Source organism: Mytilus californianus, unplaced genomic scaffold (assembly GCF_021869535.1).
Source record: "Mytilus californianus isolate M0D057914Y unplaced genomic scaffold, xbMytCali1.0.p SCAF_3, whole genome shotgun sequence".
Taxonomy (NCBI): Eukaryota; Metazoa; Mollusca; class Bivalvia; order Mytilida; family Mytilidae; genus Mytilus; species Mytilus californianus.
Genome location: NW_026262679.1, coordinates 63,577,288 through 63,598,764, shown reverse-complemented (window position 1 = coordinate 63,598,764; position 21,477 = coordinate 63,577,288). Strand labels below are relative to the sequence as shown.

The 21,477-nt window shown below is 32.9% G+C and overlaps 1 protein-coding gene across 1 annotated transcript in view; it reads left to right on the top strand.

Annotated features, from left to right (window-relative positions):
• Positions 1-21,477, top strand: part of LOC127733159 (serine/threonine-protein phosphatase 6 regulatory ankyrin repeat subunit B-like) — a 298,437-nt gene that overhangs the window by 61,670 nt on the left and 215,290 nt on the right. The window lies entirely within an intron of this gene.

Below are 21,477 nucleotides of genomic sequence, written 5' to 3'. Positions count from 1 at the left end.
TGTACGTTCGTCTCAGTCCAACATTGTACTGCTTGATACTTTAGTCTGGGAAAACATGATTTATTTATTAGTTGTAACTGGCTTTGAACTAGCTTTCAGTAACCGTGAGTACTCTTATATCGATACTTTGTATCTATTGTTTTTATGTTAGTTGGTTTGTTTGTGCTTCGTACCGATCTATTGAGTAAAGCCATTTGTAACTGATTTTTACAGTTTGTTCTTAATTTGTGCTGTAACACCACTGTCCAAAGTTATGGGAGGGTTGAGGGCACACAAACATGTTTAACAACGCCACAATCTTTATATGTCTGTCCCAAGTCAAGTACCTGTAATTCAGTGGTTGTCGTTGGTTCATGGTGACCTATATCTACTTTTATCTTCGTCATTTGAACTCTTGTGGATAGTTGTCTCATTGGCATTCATATCACATCTCCTTTTCTTTGTATATATATGCCTGTGCTCACATTAATATTGTTTACAACACGAATATTTACTGTACGATATCCATATTTGGTTGAATCGACATCGATATAGGTATGTTTGGATCGATACAACATGTGTACCTGTGCGTTGACTTGTTGGATAGCTCCACCATATTTAAATAGGCTAAGACATGTTTGATCTATCCAAATATACCAATGCCGGTGTCCATGCAATTTATAAGATGTGGCAAACAATAATATAAACAAATATACGATGCTTTTTACGAATGTACGTGTTACGTACTACATTATTATCAAACTGGTTAAATGCATTGGTTTCGTACTTTGAGAAGTACTTAGTTTATTTGAACCTTTTTCATTGTTTTTAAACGTAATTGCACTGACATATAACATGTTACGCCATTGTAATTTTTGTTTAATCACTCGATCAAAACACATATATCATTATGTACAATATATACAAAATGGGGGTTATGTTATTGCCTAGAGAACAAATGATTTATTTATTTTGCGTATAAATCTGCATAGTTTTTCTAATTTAAACTTGTTTGTACAACTCATAATTTCTTTGAATTTCAAAATATTTGGTCTTTGCCACACATTTTTATCTTTAAGGATTTTTCTGTCAATTTCAAATGTTTTACATTCCGGAATATTATGATATTCATCACCAAAACAGTTATTATTACATTTCAAACATATTCTATTTTCCCTTTCTATACCATTCCACCGTCCTGTGTCTATAGGTAGTCTATGATTTGTGTGGTTCTGACCTTACAAAGCGTATAAATATCTTTATTATATACTTAGTAGTAAATACAGATAAATTGTATGTGTTATACAATCATTGGCAAGCGTGCTGTATCAGCCACCCGTGATTATATCGATATCAGCACGGTTGCAAAGGCTTTATCACACCTTTAATCTGTATGAAGTCATGTCATCGATTGCAGTTACTGTTGCAAAGGCTTTATCAAACCCCTTATCTGTATGACGTCATGTCAAACCTATAATCTCTATGACGTCATTTCAAACCTCCTTATCAGTATGACGTCATGTCACATAAAAAACATCTAGGGGAAGTATATGTATATAATAAAGTGTATATGATATGGCTTTTTCAATATCACACACCGTATCAACCCTCAACCAATATAATCCCTCGAGCAGAGCTCTTGGGATTATATATATTGGTGTCTCGGGTTGATACGGATGTGATATTGAAAAAGCCATATGATATTCTCTATTTATTATCTTCCAATATATTCAAAAAGTTTTCAAACTCAAATGTTTCTTTAGATAATCTTTAATTTATAGATTTTGGTGAATTTAACATAAGTGAATGCCATTCCTGTCTAAATTGATCATGTAGGCGCATCATTATCGAAGAAATAAGCCAATTTGAGCTAGGAAAAAGCTGATCTGTCCAAATATAGGAATAGCCAGTATCATCAAACACTTTTCGTATGAACTTTAACCATGGCGATTCAAAATGATTGTCGACCGACAATTTGTATAATAATTGATACGCCAAACAATTATGCCTTTAAAATTTGCATTTGAAAAATGAAGTTGACAATATATCTTGTAAATATGGATAATAGATAAAAATATATATATATATATAATAACACTTTGTAGATACTGTGCGTCCGATGCGTTTTCTGGATTAATCTTCATTAGGAACGTTCAAAGCCAAAAACTTTAAAGACCAGGGATTTATAAATATGTAGAAGCGATAGGAGCTATCATGTATTACCCAAACGTGCATAGAAATAACCAAATTCACATTAGGTCAACTTTGACTGAGGATGTTGGAACTTTTGTTTCCTAATAATTTCTTTATTTATCAACAGGGAAATTTCGAACAGTATGTTATAAATCATGTCAGTACAGAAGCACTGACTAAGAGCTGATGAAACCCTCTGAGACTAATAGTTTACCATGCAGTAGTGGTATCGACCCAGTTCTAATAAAAGAAAATAACACATAAGTAATTACTTGCGTCCGAAACGATTTTCTGGATCTATCTTATTCCGATCGCAAAAACTTTAAAGGCAAGGGATGTATAAATACAACAACAAATGAACGACTGTATAAGTAGATTTACTGTGCAAAAAAAAATAAATTCTAACATGCATGAACAAGGCTGGTTGTTTGTTTGTACTACTTGAACAGTTTAACAATATCACGAGTGTTTTCTTTGATCTATTATATTTTGGTAATACATGGCTTGTCTTTATTTCTTCAATCAATTAATCCAAAGACTGTCAAGTAAATCAGTCTATTTGATATGCGTTTTGACTCGTTAAACTCGTGTAAAAATATTCACGGTGTCTGCGTAAGATACCTTTCTATGAGCACAGTTCAGCATTAACACGTTCAGGAAGCCTGCAGATCAAGAATTCTGAAAATAATGAACAACTATTTTTAGTTTTAACCATAGCTAATGTTTAAAGTTTGGAATTTCAGCTGACAACAAGGGATGTATATGATTCAAATTATGTCGTTTTAAATGACTTTTTAACAAAACTTTGTCAAAATTGGAAGAAAATATATGCAATATACATGTTAATATTTCATGGTTTTGTTTTCTTGATGTAATAGTTATACACCGAGGGATAGGTGTGTCTGGATAAGAAACCCCGACGGCCGGAGGCCGGAGGGGTTTCTTATCCAGACACGCCGTATCCCGAGGTGTATAACTAACTTACACCCAATGCTAAACCCTATATTTGTTAACATTGATCATTGAATGAAAAAGAACGGATAGCATATTTATTGACAAAATCAAACCACGATTTATAAGAAAAACATTTTTTTTTTACATGAAACCCCACTAGTAACCTTACTTTGGCTATGTCCGTTCAAACTTTGACAAGTGAGTAGATTTTACAAATGTCAAAGTTGCTGTTTTGCATATTCCCATTAAATCCTGGTGCTAATATGGATCAGCAGGTCAAGATTGACCGTTTCGTGCATTCTTGTTACAAAATAAATACATCATGCTCCTTGTATGCAGTTGTCAATATGGACGGATATAAGACGGACGACATTTTGAGTCAAGCGTTGAATTTGGTAGAAGAGACTAAAGATAAAGGCAATATCATTACCCAAAGTACTTACCTGTATCAGTTTAATGAAGGTAATCATAAAAGTATTTTTATATAACGATTTCAGTATAAAAAAAGGAGCCCCCCTTCTCGAGAATAAACAAACATACATTCATATTCGGACTCCCTTTTTGGGGGCACTCCAGGGGGGGGGGGGGGTCCGGGAGTTAGAATCCCCGTTTTTTAAAGATCAATGCTTTAGAATAGAGACATATGACTGGGATCAAACATTTTACCTTCAAGCAAAGGAGTATTTAGGGAGCAACCATTTTTACTTCAAAAGGGGGGGGGGGGGGATGGTTTTTTTTGTCGGAGTCAGAAATTTTTTCTCTCTCGCAAATCGCGAACAATTTTATTTAGTTTTTTAAACGCTATTAATCAAATTATTTTTCCCTTAAAGGATTTTTTTTATTCAAAATAGATACTTAATATTTTTTTCGCTATTGGAATTTCCTAAAATGTGTTTTTTTAATATCTTGAAACAACTTGTAGTGAACACTATTAGTAATTTCTTATGTTCATGCTATTTAAAAAATAATCAATTTCTATTGTAATGAATAACAATGGACTTTGTTTTCGGGATGTAGAAGCAGGGGTTTCCAGAAACCCCGCTCGTCACACCCTGTGGTCAAAATCCATTGTTATTCGTAACAATAGATCTATTCAATTTACACTTGTTTCAGAAATAGAAACTATGAAGTATAACAATAGAACTGGGGTGTAAGCAGTTGATATTCGTGCAATTCATGCATTAGCTTATAAAACCATTTCGTTTTGATAATTTCTGTAAAGTATCCGTACATGAACCTATTCACTAGTGCAACATAATTTTATACGTTTCGACATCACATCCAATGAAATTCAAAAACAAAAACTTTCCGCCTCTGATTTGAATTGGTAAGTGTTGAAATGTAAATTCCATATTAATTATTCAATATCGAAAAAGATAATTACCTGTTTTTGTAATTACAATATTTCATTGTTCATTTGTTATGAATAGATTTTAGAATTGTTCAGAGATTGAAAATAGGAGACAACGATTAATGTCGAGACACTAGCGATTTATATATTTTTGGTAATAAAAAAAATAAAATATTTTCTTGTCACTCAATAACTCACATGTCAGTGAGTGCTTACATCTCATATATCCAAGTGAACTAAAAACTCATGATACTACCGAAACTATAAGGTATGCTTCATATCTTGGTCTTTTTCATGATATTGAAACATATGGACGACTTCCGACTAGAATCTATGACAATCGTGATAATTTCAGCTTTCAAATTGTAAACTACCCATTTTTCAGCAGTAACAGACCCTCTGGCCTATCGTTTGCCGTTTGTATATCTCAATTGATACGTCACGCTCGTGAATGTTCACGGACTTTATTAACAGAGATGTGGCTTTCCATGCACTATAAAATGCTATACATGAATGACTTTTCATTGTAGATTTATTATGAAAGTGAACTCTCAACTGCAATAACGAAGTGTATTACAAACTCTTGAGGCAATTTCCATAGAAAAACAGCAAAAAAAAATCATGAGTACTGTTGTTTGTCAAATTATTTTAAATGAAAACAAGATAATAGAATTATAGAACATCTTAACTTGAGTTTTGAATATTGCAAAAGTTATATAATGGTACATATATAGAACACACAAACAATGAAAAGGGGTTAAAGGTGTAGGTTACATGATATTTAATCAAATTTTTAAACGAGACCTTAAAGTCAATGATTTGTAAGAAACAATGACTGTTGATCTATGAGGCAAAGACAATTTTGTGAAAACCAATACATTCGTCAATAGAAAAGTAAACATTTGATTTTGGAAGGATAGTGCTTTTATCTATTTATTAAGTTTTATCATTAATAGACAAATATACAATTTCCGAAAAGGTGATTTTTATAACATTATGTGCTTTTCAAAATGAAGGAATTTGAGATATAAAAAGGTATCAAAATTTACCTGAAGCAGAAAAAAACTCCATTTTTGAACAATTCATCCTATTTGTCATAAAAAAAACTATTTCAGTGCTATTACATTGCACCTGTTGAAATGACCATTAAATATATGATTTACATACCTTTAATTAACCATGTTAACTATTAAAGTGAACTCATATTAAGGTCTGATTATTACAATTAGAAAGGATGATTTTTTTAAATGTCACTTGCAGGATTGAATATGTTCTAAATTGGCCAGACAATACTTGGTCATGTTTTATGAACATTCAAAACCCTCGGCTACGCCTCGGGCTTTAAATATTCATAAAACATGACCAAGAATTGCCTAACCTATACATAATGAATTGGTTGACCGATACGATATGTCTGTGTTGCAACTCATTATCGACATTTCTCGCGGTCTTTAGATACTAGAAAATGCGTCTGATCTAAAAATATACCGATTTTGTCCGGTTTCCCTATTTCTTTATTGTGACATCTTGACTGAGTGAATTAGCATGGCATTTGACGCGCGCATGACAGGTGATGTCCGCATAGCAGGAGACGCTTACCCTGTCGACGCACCCGGACTCGCTCATCATCAGTTTGAGTTTATACAATTCCCTCAGTTTTTGTTTTTATTTACTTTGATTTGTATCATCTAAAGACTTGTGAGATTTGAACAACGGTAAACTATACTGATGACTCTATTTCAAAAATTTTGAAATATCATTTTTTGCTTCTTTATTTTTTGTGAACTGTGAAAGTCCAACCGTTTTGATGTACTTCGTCTCACTTGTTAGCTCACCTGGCCTAAAAGACCAAGTGAGCTTTTCTCATCACTTGGCGTCCGTCGTCCGTCGTCGTCGTCGTTAACTTTTACAAAAATCTTCTCCTCTGAAACTACAAATTTAACCAAACTTGGTCACAATCATCATTAGGGTATCTATTTTGCTAATACCAAAGCATTTAGAGCAAATTTGACACATGGAGTAAAATTGTTCATTAGGTCAAGATCTATCTGCCCTAAAATTTTCAGACAAATCAGACAACCCATTGTTGGGTTGCTGCCCCTGAATTGGTAATTTTAAGAAAATTTTGCAGTTTTTGGTTATTATCTTGCATATTATTATAGATAGAGATAAACTGTAAACAGCAATAATGTACAGCACAGTAAGATCTACAAATAAGTCAACATGATCAAAATGGTCAATTGACCCCTTAAGGAGTTATTGCCCTTTAACGTCAATTTTTAACAATTTTTTGTAAATTTTTGTTATCTTTTACAAAAATCTTCTCCTCTGAAACTACTGAAACTACTGAGACAAATTTAATGGCCACAATCAAGTAACTTTTGAATAGTGTAACATACAATGAGCTATTGAATTATTAAAAACCAATGACGACTCGGAATGATAATAAAAAGCATGACTTATAAAAATATACAAAATCTTAAAAGTGAACTTTGAACGAACAATTTTCGGGTCATATAAAGATGAGGAGATTACAAACCATAAGGACCACTTTAACCTTTACTTTAAGTCGCCTTTGCATAATAAACCAGTCATGAATTAGTTTTAATTATATTTCGGGATTGTCAGTCATGAATTTTTCATGCGGTTTAACTTCATGCTATCTTTTATTGGTAACATAGTTAGAAGTTTTATACATTTTTAGAACAATGGTATCGTTCGATGACTTGAAATTTATCATTGAAAATAAAATATAAGACAGAGAGTCTAAAATTCTGGTTCTAAGGATTATTTGTTTATTATTTTAAATTCACACCGCGTGAGACTTTACCTATCGTGCAATAATTTCTATATTTATGAAAGAGCATTATCTTTCGGAATACATAAGATGTAAAGTGTACAGGATACGAAAAATCCCATAAGCAAATTTTATCATGTAATCCATTAGTACTTTTATTATTTTTAGAGAGCTAAATGGAATTTACTGCTCAATGGACACTTCGTTATTAATTTCACGTGAAATAAATGCACAGATACAGTGCATAAAAATAGAAAACACGTATGCTTTCTTTCTTTGACAAGTCGAATGCTGAAGAAGAGAGGCGAAAGATACCAAAGGGACATTCAAATAGATATAAGAAGATGTGGTATGAGTGCCAATGAGACAACTCTCCATCCAAGTCACAATTTGTTAAAGTAAACCATTATAGGTCAAAGTACGACCTTCAACACGGAGCCTTGGCTCACATCGAACAGCAAGTTATTAAGGGCCAAGTCGAAAATAAACTGACAACGCCATGGCTGGAAAAGAAAAAGACAAACAGACAAACAATAGTACACAGAACACAACATAGAAAACTAAAGACTGAACAACACGAACCCCACCAAAAACTGGGGGTGGAGCTAATGAACAATACTTTTAATATCTGAGCATGCAACTTGAAGATTATGTTATATACATTACATGTCTTACAGTAGATGAACAAAAAAAATTAAACATGAGATTCCGAGAAACAATACCAAATGACACATTTTAACTAATTCCACGTCTTACTAAGTGATAGTAAACTCGTAATAGCCCACAATGCAGTATGGTTCATTGAGTCGATTGGCCAATTTCTCAGGGCCATGTTTTCATTTTGTATTTGGGAACACTATCAATTTATGAGTTATTGATTTATGGACCGAAGTTTTGTCAGGGGGGGGTGGGGAGGGGTTTTGTCGTCTTCCTGGAAAATTCATCGTATAATACCATGAACAGATAAATATTTGAATATATTCATAATTTTTATAGGTCGAATTTCATACAATTTTACATAAGTATTTTTTGTTCAAATTGCTTAAGTCACATGGCAAAATGTCACCTTAAGAAGCTTTCTGTTCATTGTATACATATAGATTATTACATTGGTACCAGTGGAATATCGGATTTATTGCACGGCGAGGACTTTAAAATATTCGATAATTTAGCTATCGGGATTGATAAATTCGATAATCCACGAGTAACCATGTAAGATTGATCGCCCTGAAGATCATAAAAAACATTTTATTAAAATAAAGTATGTCAATAAAGGTTTTGATTTTGTAAATATTGCCGGTATTTTTAACGACCATTCTGTTAAAGAACAAATTCCTGGATATTTTGATAATACTGAACTCCCTCTTATTTGTTATATTTACAAGAAATCTACCCGAAAATTTGTGTTTAATTATAGCCAAGTCTGTAAAGATGTAAATATCAGTGAAAATACACCTACGTCATGTAATTGTAGTAATTCCGAATACACTTATGGCCCCATTTCCCATGTTATAACAGGAGACCTTAACATCGTTCGCGACCGCGAGTTAAAATCATTCCTCAGTAAAGGACCTAAATATCGTCCCCCGTCAATTATTAATTGGAATGAGTGTCGTAATATCATCCACGACTCATTTCGTGCTTACTGTTTGAAATTGATAAAACGGGAAAAAGCTGACAAAAAATCTTTGGACTCTTTTTTTAATTCAGTAATGAAGATAGTTGATATACGTATACAACATTTTAAAGAACATTTTACTCTTAACAACAACCATAAAAATCATATTTCTCGTATCAAACATAAACTAAAAGAACTAGCCAAGGAATTTGTTTTTGTCCCGGCTGATAAAGCTGCTAATAATATCATTATAGTTTGACGTAAATTTTACATTGAGGTTCTGCAAAAGGAAATCACAAATTCACCAACATTCCAACTGACTTCATTTTCAGAAAACGATATCTGTAACAAACATTAACTATTAGCTACTTCTTTACAAGCAGAACCAAATACAATGAAAGTCCCAACTATGTACTGGCTTCCACAGCTACACAAATCACCTTACAAATATAGATTTATTTCGTCTTCAAGTCATTGTTCCACTACTAAATTGTCTATTATATGCATATATTGGTGATTTTGAATCTGTTCAAAGTTTTGATTTTTCTACCCTATATACCACTTTGCCTCATATTCTTATTAAGAAAAAATTCACACACCTAATTAAATGGGCATTTAAAAAGTCGGAATGCAAATACATATGTTCAAACTCTTTTAGGTCATTTTTTAGTAGCAACAAACAAAAGAACTATGTCAATTGGACATGCTTTGATACTATATCTGCTCTTGAATTGTTACTTGATAACATTTTTGTTCGCTTTGGAGATTCCGTATATCGTCAAGTTATCGGAATTCCAATGGTGACTAACTGTGCACCACTTATTGCGGACCTGTTTTTGTATTGTTATGAGTTACAATTTCTGACTAAAATCAGCAAAGATCCATCGAAACAACATCTGATACAAAAATTTATCAATACTTTTAGATATTTGGATGATATATTGACTCTCAATAATGACGACTTCAGTATGTATACTAAAGACATTTATCCTGTTGAACTTACTTTAAATAAAGCTAATACCAATCGAATTTTTACATCCTTAGCATTTAAACTTTTGGAGTATTAGGATTCCAGATGTTGGTAAATACAGAAAAGCGATTTGGACGCACCAAATTCATAACGCGTTATTTGCATTTTCAAGTAAATGAAAGGTTTTTTTTTAATTCCGCAAGAATTGAAACGGATAACAAATCTACCAATAATGATAGCAATGTATGTGACTGGGTAGGAGATCAGATAGGATGCAAGGACCTTCTAAGCTTTTCTCAAATAAACAAATAAAACGTGTTTGTCCAAAAGGGACCTGGATGTCTATCATATATTTCTTTTTATCTTTAAATCTAAGATAAAGTGTACTTAAAATATTCATCAATAAAAATCGGCTACTGCGTGCTTAGATTAAAAAAAATGTAATGAAACTTAAAGACGGATACCGTTCATTTTTATAGGTGTTATAATAGAACTGAACATAAACCCGTGTCAATCCAGTTGATTTTGATCCACACATGAATAAGAAGATGGTGTATGATTGCTAAAGTAACAACTAGCCACAAAAGACAAAATGACGAAGATGTCAGTAACTATAGTTCACCGTTCACCGTTCAGCCTTCAGCAATGAGCAAAACCCACACAGCAATAGTAAGCTATAAAGAAATGACATGATAAAATGTAAAACAATTCAAACGAGAAAACCAAAGGCCCAAATTTATGCACAAAACAATAAACGAAAACCAATTAAGTTAGACAGCGACCAACAACAACCACTGAATTGCAGACTACTAACTTGGGACAGGCACATACAATATTTTGCAGAGTTGGTCCAGAATTATTTAGTTGAAATTAATGAATAAATACATATATATTTTAGGGAACGGTGTATTTGAAGAACTGACGAATACCGTGATGAAGATTAAATGTCAATGTGGTATGTAATTTTACAAATTTAACATGTTTAAGCTCAATGCAACAGTTCAATTTTATGTACAAAATGAATTTAAAAAGTATAGCACTTCTACCTTAGTGCATAGAATTTATATGAAATTTAATACCAGTGTCCCTGTCGAAACAATTATTCTCCATTCGTCATAGAAACTTAAGACTGAAAGCTTTGTTGTTACTCACAAGAGTAAGATATTACATTCTACACATGAGTTGAAATTGTACTAGTCGATGACCTTTTCAATTTGCCATTACTTTGTATTTTATAACATAACGGGAAAAATTGAGCTACTGTTAACGTCAAACAAACATCACTAACTTCATTTGTGACAATTCGGAATTGTTTGATTTGAAAATGGAAAGCCGAGTTTGCTGCCTATAAAACGCGTTAAAACATCATAGCGTTATGAAGATCTTGATCTTTTGCATTTTAGACAAAGTAATGTTCAAGGGCGCTTCACAATGCTTTTTCTATCAAAAAACTAAAAAGGTACATTGTATACAAATCTCAAAACTGAACTTTATGATCCCTTTTAGTAGTACAAGTGACAGAGATTTCTGACTTATTTAGATTTAGAATTCAAAAAATAACGGACAGAAGGCGTACCGTGTTTGGTTTATTTTATGCACCTTCTTCTCTTCTTGATACATTCTAGTAGTAGGGAAATGTCATACAGAAGGTTGAACTAAGAGACAATATCTGTCATTTGATGTATATAGCAGCATTTTGTCCAAGGTTATGGTTGTTCTTCTGATATTGTTTTACATCTAACCCCTTGTTTTATTAATTTTGTATTTACATTGTGTCATAGATCAAATTTATTCGTTCAGTGTATGTTCACTTGTTTTTGTTCATATGTCTTTTGATTGAGTTAAGCCATATTAATTTTATAGTGTGTCTTTCTATGTTGTGATGTTACACTATTTTTCAGGTAGGGTCAAGGTTGGCGCCTATTAAAACGTTTAAACCCGCTGCATTTGTTTGCACATGTCCTAAGTCAGGAACCTGATGTTCAGTGGTTGTCGTTTGTTGATGTGGTTCATAAGTGTTTCTCGTTTCTCGTTTTTTATATAGATTAGACCGTTGGTTTTCCGGTTTGAATGGTTTCAGATTTTACACTAGTCATTTTTGGGCCCTTTATAGCTTGCTGTTCGGTGTGAGCCAAGGCTCCGTGGTGAATTCCGTACTTTGACCTATAATGGTTTACTTTTACAAATTGTGACTTGAATGGAGAGTTGTCTCATTGGCACTCATACCACATATTCTTATATCTATTCATAAGTGACGGCCACTAGTCCTCCTAACAATAGAATATCACGCTTATGGCTCCAACTAGACTTGATGTAGAACAACAAGGTGGTTGTAAGGAGTCATGCTGTTTATGCTCAGGTTACGTCAGGATCGCTCCAAGCCATCCTTGAATTGCAGAAAGGCGACAGAATATATATCAGCCATCCGCATAGTTCGGGACGACTGAACGGTGACCATTATACGATGTTTTCTGGACATTTAATGTAAATAAGATATAGATATCTAATAAAAAATATCTGATGAAATCATTAAAGACAAATGTAGTTCAATAAGGAAAAGAAAATGAATCTTAAAGTCAAATCAACACCTAAACCAACATTATTATTTATTTATTTTTTTATGATATTTCTCCACTTTGTAATATAGTGAAGTAAACGTTTAGTACTAAACCCAAAATGATATTTGTTGGCAAATATTTATATGGTAATCACAAGTTACATAACTTGTCAATGGTTCTCGATATTTGTCCAATGTCCAAAAGATTTATAAGACGTATATTCTATTTATAAAAGGTGACCTAGGTAGAAAGCAAAGCGTCTGTCTATTCTTGCCGTATTTCATGTCCGAATCACTATACACTTGGTCGACCTTTACATTCTAGCAAACAAAGTTTGGGATATAAAAGTTATATTTTACGTCTGTCTATTCTTCCCGTATTTCATAAAGTCATAAATTTTTAACGCAGCCAATAAGCGAAGACTCTATCATGATATGTGTCAGTCGTGGATACGACAAATAAAAATATTAAAACATAAGTGGATTTAAAGAAATAGCAGTTATACTTCTGTCTTAAATATCAAGTAATAGTGTTCCAAGAGCAAGAATATGCCGATCGATGCATAATAAAGGAAATTTTTAAAACCAACAAATATTCATGATTAATTGTTACGATCAGACATCTGCCCGTCAGTCCGTCATTAAATTGTTTTCAGTATGATTGCGCAAATTTGTATTGCGGCATGCAAAGCCATTCTACGCACATGTCTCAATCTGTAATAGTTATCCCACTCGGACTTGGTGTGTCAGTGTAAGATCACTCCGACGGCCGGAGGCCGAAGGATGATCTTACACTGACACACCAAGTCCGAGTGGGATAACTATTTTACATCCCAGCTCTTCTAGACTATATGAAAAAAAACATTTACGCTTCATAACATCTAGTTCAGAATGCCATACAATAATTTTGATATACTTTATATATTACTATATAGTATATACCCTTTATGAACCCCGGATACAATGTTTAAATATGTTAAATTAACCGTCAGTTCGTATCCAGTCGTCATGGTGTAGGGGTATGAATCGTGGCTTCATATGCTTACGGTCTTGAGTTCGATTCCCCGCATAGGCACTGGAAATTAAGTGGATTTTTTCTTCATAAATTTAGAAAGTTTGTCTTTAGTTCTAAGTTTTATTGTGTATTCGACATTCCCGCCAAAATGTTACAGAACAAAGGAAAGAATGCAGAACAAAGAAACTCAAGGTAGGGTGATCTGGTAGGGATGATCCGACTCAGATCATCGGAGTTTTGAAGTTAAGAGTTGATGCGATTCTGATTGTTGTTAATCTCATATTTTGCTATTCAAATTTTTTTCCCAGCAGAAGTACTATCTTCATATTTAAGTTAAAGTATCGATGCTTGTAGATAATGCAGCTGATTAATTTAGCAACTTTAATCATTCAATTTAGGTATAAGTGCAATATTTTTGTTTTAGTTTAGAGGTTTTTGAGCCTAAAAGCCCTGCAATATATTTGAACTTTGTTTTTTACACCTTTGTTATTTGATGGTTGTCCATTTGTTTGTATAAAAATAATAAGATGTGGTATGATTGCCAATGAGACAACTCTCCACAAGAGACCAAATGTAGTTTGTTTTTTTCGGACACAGTTTTATTTGTCGGTCTTTTATAATATCCTATATAAAAATTTGGGTTCCAGCTTACCGTATAAAGGTTATTCCTGGAGCACGTATGTACACTAGAACTGCCATCGGTATCATACACCTATACTTGTTTTCCGTTGATTGTATCAAATTTAGAAGGGGGCCGTCACTTCATTATCATTTATCCATTAGTCGACGGATTTGGCTATTTTTTTACGTACTTAAAAGTCTTTTTAGTCATATAGCTCTTCAACTGTTTATGCTCTTATTATACATCCTTGGCTTTCCAAAACTTCGGCTTTGAACGTTCCTGATGAAGGTAAATCCTGAAACGCGCTTCGGACGCATGGAATTTATAATGTGTTGTTTACATTTTTTTAGTGTTACCATTTATTCATGTTTTTTTTTTTCTCTCCAATGACTAATGATCACATTTTTTTATGTGTACTTCAAGTTTAGAAGATTATATTTTGCGTAATTTCATTTTTACTGTATTTTGATTAAGTGTTGAAGCTGTTTAACTATCACTAAAATGAAAGACTATGGTTTATATAAGGCGATAGTCAACGATTCAAGGAGATTGTGTTCTTGTCAGTATATACTTGTAGTGTAGTAAAGTAAAACTAGACAAAAACTACTTATAGCCATGATTTTAAGGTCATTGTATAAAATAAAATACTCCAGTTATTTTGATTTAGATGTTTCTTTTCTTTTCGAGTGATACTCTACAGAGTATGTGCGTTTCTATTTTGGAAAGACATTATCATTAACGCATTTGAATACTAATATACTGTTTTTATTTATATTCCTACTTCGTCAACAAACAAATGGTAGATCAGTAAACACCTTGAACCTTCTTAACTAAAAAAGAAAACAAATGAATTCAATAAAACATGCAAACAAAATTAAAAAAAATTAAGTTCGAAATTTTATTTACCTACCTTGCTTTTTCCTAAACGGAAGACAAATGCTTAAAACAGCTTTTGGTGACATACTTTAAACAAAACAAAATAATGGAAGGTGAATAACAGAAGAAAATATATTGGCAACGTCAGATTACCACATTTACAATTCCTGTTCAAAATTGAAAGACGGTATGGGATTATTTAAACAACCACTAGTACTCATTCCCTGCATGCTGACAACATACAAGTAGTTAGAAGAAGAATTTGGGCATGGTTTACTTCATGTGTCAGTTACGGTTAGTGCTAGGTTTTAAGAGTAGGGCTAGCAGTAGGGTTATGTTTTAGTATTAGGACTAGTGGCAGGATTATGGCAAGGTTAAGAACAGAAACAGTATCAATTTTACTGTACCAGATGCGCATTTCTTTTCAATGATGCTCGTGGCCAAAATATTTGAAAAAAACAAAACCCTAATACGAACGTTGAAGTGCTGATAAAGCCAAAAAGGACCTGAAGTATAGCCAGATCCGGACAAGGAATCAGAGATTTGCATGAGGGGATATATTCCTTAATTTAAAATGATATCCAAAAATTTTATAACAGGAAATTTCAATCAAAACAATATTCGTATTAAGAGTTAGGGTTGGCCTAGTGTAGCTTAATATATTGGGAGAGGGGTGGGGGTAAAGAAAGGAAAGGCCTGTATTTGCACTGTAAATACCGTTACATGTTAGCTCCACCCATAACATTTATGATTTTGGTGTCGATCATATCTCTAGATTAAGTATAAAAGGTCAAATCATAAGAAGCATATATTCGATGAAATCATATGGTATAAACTTCGTCAAATATTTTCACTAAAATACAAATATAAGTAATGTCTCTTTTAAATAAAATTTATATGCCCTCTCTATGTTATTTATACAAGTTTGATGTCCCGTAACTCGCTTTTGGTTGGTTTTTTTTTCAAGATTTATGATATTCCAAAAAGATAGAATTTGAGAAGAGTAAAACTCCATTCAAAATAAATGGGTATCCAACATGCGCTTTCCATTGGAGTCGATACGAAAAATCGCTAGTCATATACCAAAAGGTGCTTCAATGTCGCAGATTTTCACGACAGTTGAGTTCAATCATGATTTATAATACCGTTACTTTCAATGATATGGTAAGACATGAACATTAGTCGCAAAAAACGTTGCACACATCATAATTTTTGCAACTTTGATACGTGTATGTACAATGAATTTCGATTTTACTACAACATATATGTATGTTAAATGATATAATTATACATGAATACATAGATTTCATGCAGATGTACTCTTACCATGTTTGTTTTTACCATACAGATGAAATCCACCAGGGTATAACTTTCCTGCAAAGTTCCCTCTTCTTGATTGGAATGTACCAAAACCAGCTGATCCCGAAACCCCAGTTGCTCTGGAAAGTCGCATAGGATTGTCAAAACGACTGTTAGGACTAGGTGCAAATATGTTGTTTCCAGTAAATTTTCTCGTTGGACCCATCTGAAACCTGTCATTGCCGATTTGGTCTCCGCGAATCACTGGAAAAGGTCCAAGTCGAGCAAGACCGGGGTATCTTACCGTTTCGACATCAGAATCAATTCCTCTAAATGTGCTGAATGGTTCATTTCGATCATTTGAAAAGGCTCCAGATGTAAATGGAAATCTGACAGAGATTCCTAGAAATTGCTGAGATCTAGATATCGGTGACATATCAACGGTTCCGGGAATGTTTACAAAAGGATCATTTACTCTAATGCGCCTTGATGGAGATGGTAGAGCAGACATTAAGCCACCAGTTACCATATTGCGATTTGGCAGAGATGATAGAGATAAGATGCCGCTATCTGCACTGAAGGCATTTCTTACATTTGAAAAGCCATTAAACGTAGGCGGAAATCTGACAGAACTACCAGGAAAAAGTGGTTGAGATCTACCCATTGGTAACAAATCAACATTTCTGGGAGTGTTTCCATTTATTATAGATGTTTCAAAAGGATCATTTACCATATAAGGACTGTATATAGACGGAAAAGATGATCTGGCGCCATCCGGGTTGAAGTCCCTAAACCTGTAACTTCGACCAGGAACGTTGTATCTTCCTATATCGTTTTCCGTGTAAAGATTTGCCCTGTGCATCGCATTTAGATTTGGACGTGAGTTTCTAATATCGGAACCTGAACCAAACCTTGGTCCATTTGACATTGGAATTCTAGAACCAGTAAATGAATTTGTACGATCAAAACTATCAAAATTAAAAGACGGGCCACCAACTGGATTCAATCGTCGATCAGTGTTAAAACATACTATTTCATTTATGATATTCATTAATACCAAAAATAGTACACTAGATCGTAACATGGTGAAAATCATCTGAAATATATTTAATAAGTTTATTAACAAATAATATCAAAACGACATTTGATAATCTTAAATAAATTGGAAATTTGAGGGGTGGAAACAGAAAAATAAACAATATTTTAAGAGAAAGGTGGACAAAGAAAGGAAAATAAAATGGTTCAAGACATTTCAGTAGACTCGTGGACATAATGGACTGACTTACAATAAAGGTTCCATCAAACGTTTTCGCATTTGTTCCTTCTAATATTCGGTTTTAAATTTGATTAAAATGCAAAAGCCATCAATATTTTTTTCCTGGTACTTTTTATTGGAATTTCTTTCTCTAAATTAACAAACTGGTCCAAAATTTCGGCTTAAGTTTAAGGAACAATACTTCAAAATGCTGGTTATGCTCTGTTTAAATTGAAACTAAACTGTTAATAGAAATATAAACAATATCAAAACAGTAACTAATATTCTGATAATTATTACAATTTGAAGATATTTTGAAAAAATGTGGTATAATTGCCGATGAGACAACTTTCCATTAGGACACACAGCAACCAACGACAATCTAGGACAATGGTGGAACAGCAAAACATAAGAACAATCTGTAAAGATTAGTTGGAAAGTGTACTTTTTTCCCTCCAAAATTTGAGTTTGGTCTTACTCCCAATGATATTTTTTACACTTGCGATTTATTTTTAAAAAAAGTCCTTCAATCTTTCCTTAATGTTCCGAATGTGTATTATAAGGTTGTAGCAAAATTATGTCGTATTTCGGACTCTTATAATCAATTGTAAATGCACACGGATGGCTTAGATAAATCTTTAAACAAAATCTGGATGCTGGTTTTCTCTTTCGAATAGATTACATTTTATCATGCCGGTTGCCCTCTATATCTTACTATATAGCTTACTATACGATCTTGCTCATATTGTAGGCCGTGCCCTGTAGTTGTTTACACCCTCGTCACTGGTAGATAGTTGTCCTATATATAGGCAACCAAATCAAATCTCTTTATTTCTATATCAAACTGCAATCTTGAATGATTCAGGCAAGTTTCGAGTATTAATCCAGGAAATGAACGAAAAGAACATTCTTAGCCAAAACTAAAACTATACAAATAGTAAAGCTATATATTGTTTTATCAGATACAACTAAAAATGTCAAAAAACACATTAATTTTCAGACTCTTTTTTTTCGATTTGGACTAGGTTTCAATGACTTTCGGGTTTACAGTAAAATTAGCTATACTTTCGATCAGTATTGGAATATGAGTAACAGTATGACCCAACAAGGCACTTTGAATAAGACAATTTTTCCTTAACTAGTGCTGACAAAGTATGATTTCAGAGCTCACGGCGTTTGTTTCTGGAATAGCCTTTATCTGCAGGTAAACTCTAAACCAAAATATTTAAACGTTTAAAAACATAAAAGCCAACAAAAGCCTTAAAAGAGCAGCATAAACTCCTCAAAAACCAGGGGAGTTGCAATTTTAGTTCTGATACATTTGCTTTTATTGGAAATTTACAGACATCATTTGAACCACTCGTTCGGTTCTCTCGGGGATTTACTTTTCGTGTAAAGATAATTTTCATACCAACTTACATGTGAAGTTTCATGAAAAAATGTACATAAATGACCCTTTCAATGTAAAAAATATTTAACCAAGAGTAGATATTCCATAAACAAATACATCCATGCAATCAAATGACTGGAAAACAAGTACAACTTTTCTAAATACTCAAATACTTAGTTAGCACATTTTTTCCGGAGTTTAGTTGACATTTTTTAAGATTTCATTTCAACTTCTATCAATTTTAAAACCTCTTATAGAAATTGAAAATAATCTTGTCAGTTGCAAATATTGCAAGATTATAGTATTTATGATGTGAAGATTTTCTTTTGAAAATATAGCACTCATAAAACTCATACCTTGATGCTTATTTTAGTTTTCTAAAACTTACTTGTCAAGACTGGAACAATGTTCAAATAAAAATAGATGTGACGTTTAACTCATGAAAATTTCTATATATAGCAGTTCTCATTTCCATTGTGGTTATGTGTTAATTGTCAAATACATCGAATACATCCAATAGGTAACCAAACTTCATTTTTATGTGGTCTTTTATATATTTCATCAATCATGAAGATAAAAGAAAACTTTATTTTTTTTAACAATTTTACTTGTTAAGTAAGCAGATTTAGTACTGAAAAAAATATGTTTCTTCTCAATACACCCAAGCAATTAATCATCGATTAGTCATCGACCAAATTCTACCAAAAAAGTGCCTGTTAATGATTACCAATTTTTCGGTAATCTATATTTTGTAGATATTAACAATTGGTAAAAAAAAATAACCACTTCTAGTTTTGAACGTTTGAACTAAGGTTTGAACTACTCATTCAAAGTTGACCTTACATGGTTTGGCTATCCATTTAATTCCTCTTTTAGTCATATAGCTCGTCAAGTATTTGTACTATGCTATCATATCAGTTTTCAATAAATTATCTGTTCTTACTTGTCGTAAATTATAGATTAAAAGAGGAAATGGAATTGTCTTCTAGGGCGTTACAATATGTTCAAAGTCTTAAATCTCATAGAATTTTTCAGTATGTACCAGTTTCTATCGCTTAAATGTGATCCCTTATTCGAAATGTATAAATAAGCTTTTTATGTTCAAAGTTTTGGATAAGTGCGTTTGGTTCAAGGTTATAACTTTTCTTTTCTTCTTTTCTTTGTAACCTTGAATAATACTAACAACTAACATAAAAACAAAAGACAAAAAGCATTGATCTAAGAATAGTCGCAGTTACTGAATTACTGTTTGCACGATACACGAAATATAAGTAAAAATATTTGTGATTTATTGGGTTGGCGGAGAAAATAATTTTATAATCACAGGTTTTTATTCATACAAATTGGTTATTTATGAAAATCGAAAACATATGACGGAATCAAATGAGTCAATAAAAGATCAGCCTTGATAAAATGTAATCTATTCGAAAACCTACTGTAATATGTTGCAGTAACCTATCATCGTCCTGAGTACGCATGTAATAGTTGCCACTGGACTCATCATAATCATCTTCATCATCATCATCATCATCCAGAAAGTTATTCTTCCATGTAACAGTTTAAGATGCATCACATATATGTACGTCGCAGTGAAGCAATGGACAAAATATTCCAAGAAATAAATAAATAGATAATAGTGAAAACAATATTAAGTGGCCATTTACCAATCTATAGGAGCTCATATTTGTCTTTTGCCGATTTAAGACCCCCACTAAAGCTTTATAACAATTCAAAAGAAAATGAAAGGATATGGAGTAAATGTACATGGGACAAAATCGCACACAATACATAGAAAACATAGAAAATTATCAATGAACAGGGCTTTTATTCCTGTTCTTCATCTTGACAGTTGATGTAGGGTCTTCAACAATGAACGAATCATTCATACCCTACAACAAGGTCAAGACGGCCCCTAGCGTCGACTTAAGCGGTACTATTGATTAAAATAAACCACAGTTCACCTTCTTGCTCCCCACCTGCCTCGGAGTGCCAACTTGTGCTATGCTTGTGTACGACAGTTGTCCAGTCGAACGCACCAGGGATACAAGAAAAGTGCAGTAATTTTGAATGACATCGATCGCCGCTAAAATATGCCTTGAAGTTACACATGTCGGGAGCGGTCAATGAATTACATAATTATAATTACGGGCTAGGTTTTTCAACATATATTTGTCATACATTGCCCAACAAAGAACCAATAATTTCGAAACAACAAATGATAGACAATACATATAAAACTGAAAAACAAATGATAGACAGCACGGGGCACATCGAAATATATGTAAGAAAACCTAGCAGTTTAAAATAGTATGAAAGGGCAATATACAAAACAGATGACCAGACCAGTATTTTGAAGAAATTTAACCAAACATGAAATTTTGACGGTGTATTAACATTAACAAAGTTGACTACAAATCCGGAAAACAGACAGGTTTCATTTCAGAGAATGATACATTAACCCCGCGTCCCTAGGTTCTGAATTATCCCTTATATTTGCAGTATACCGTTAAAAAGTAAAAGTATTAAAGCCATTCCATAAATTGATACATGGAAAATCAAAGATAACCTTGAATGTAAAAGGAAACAGCTTATTGACTAAAA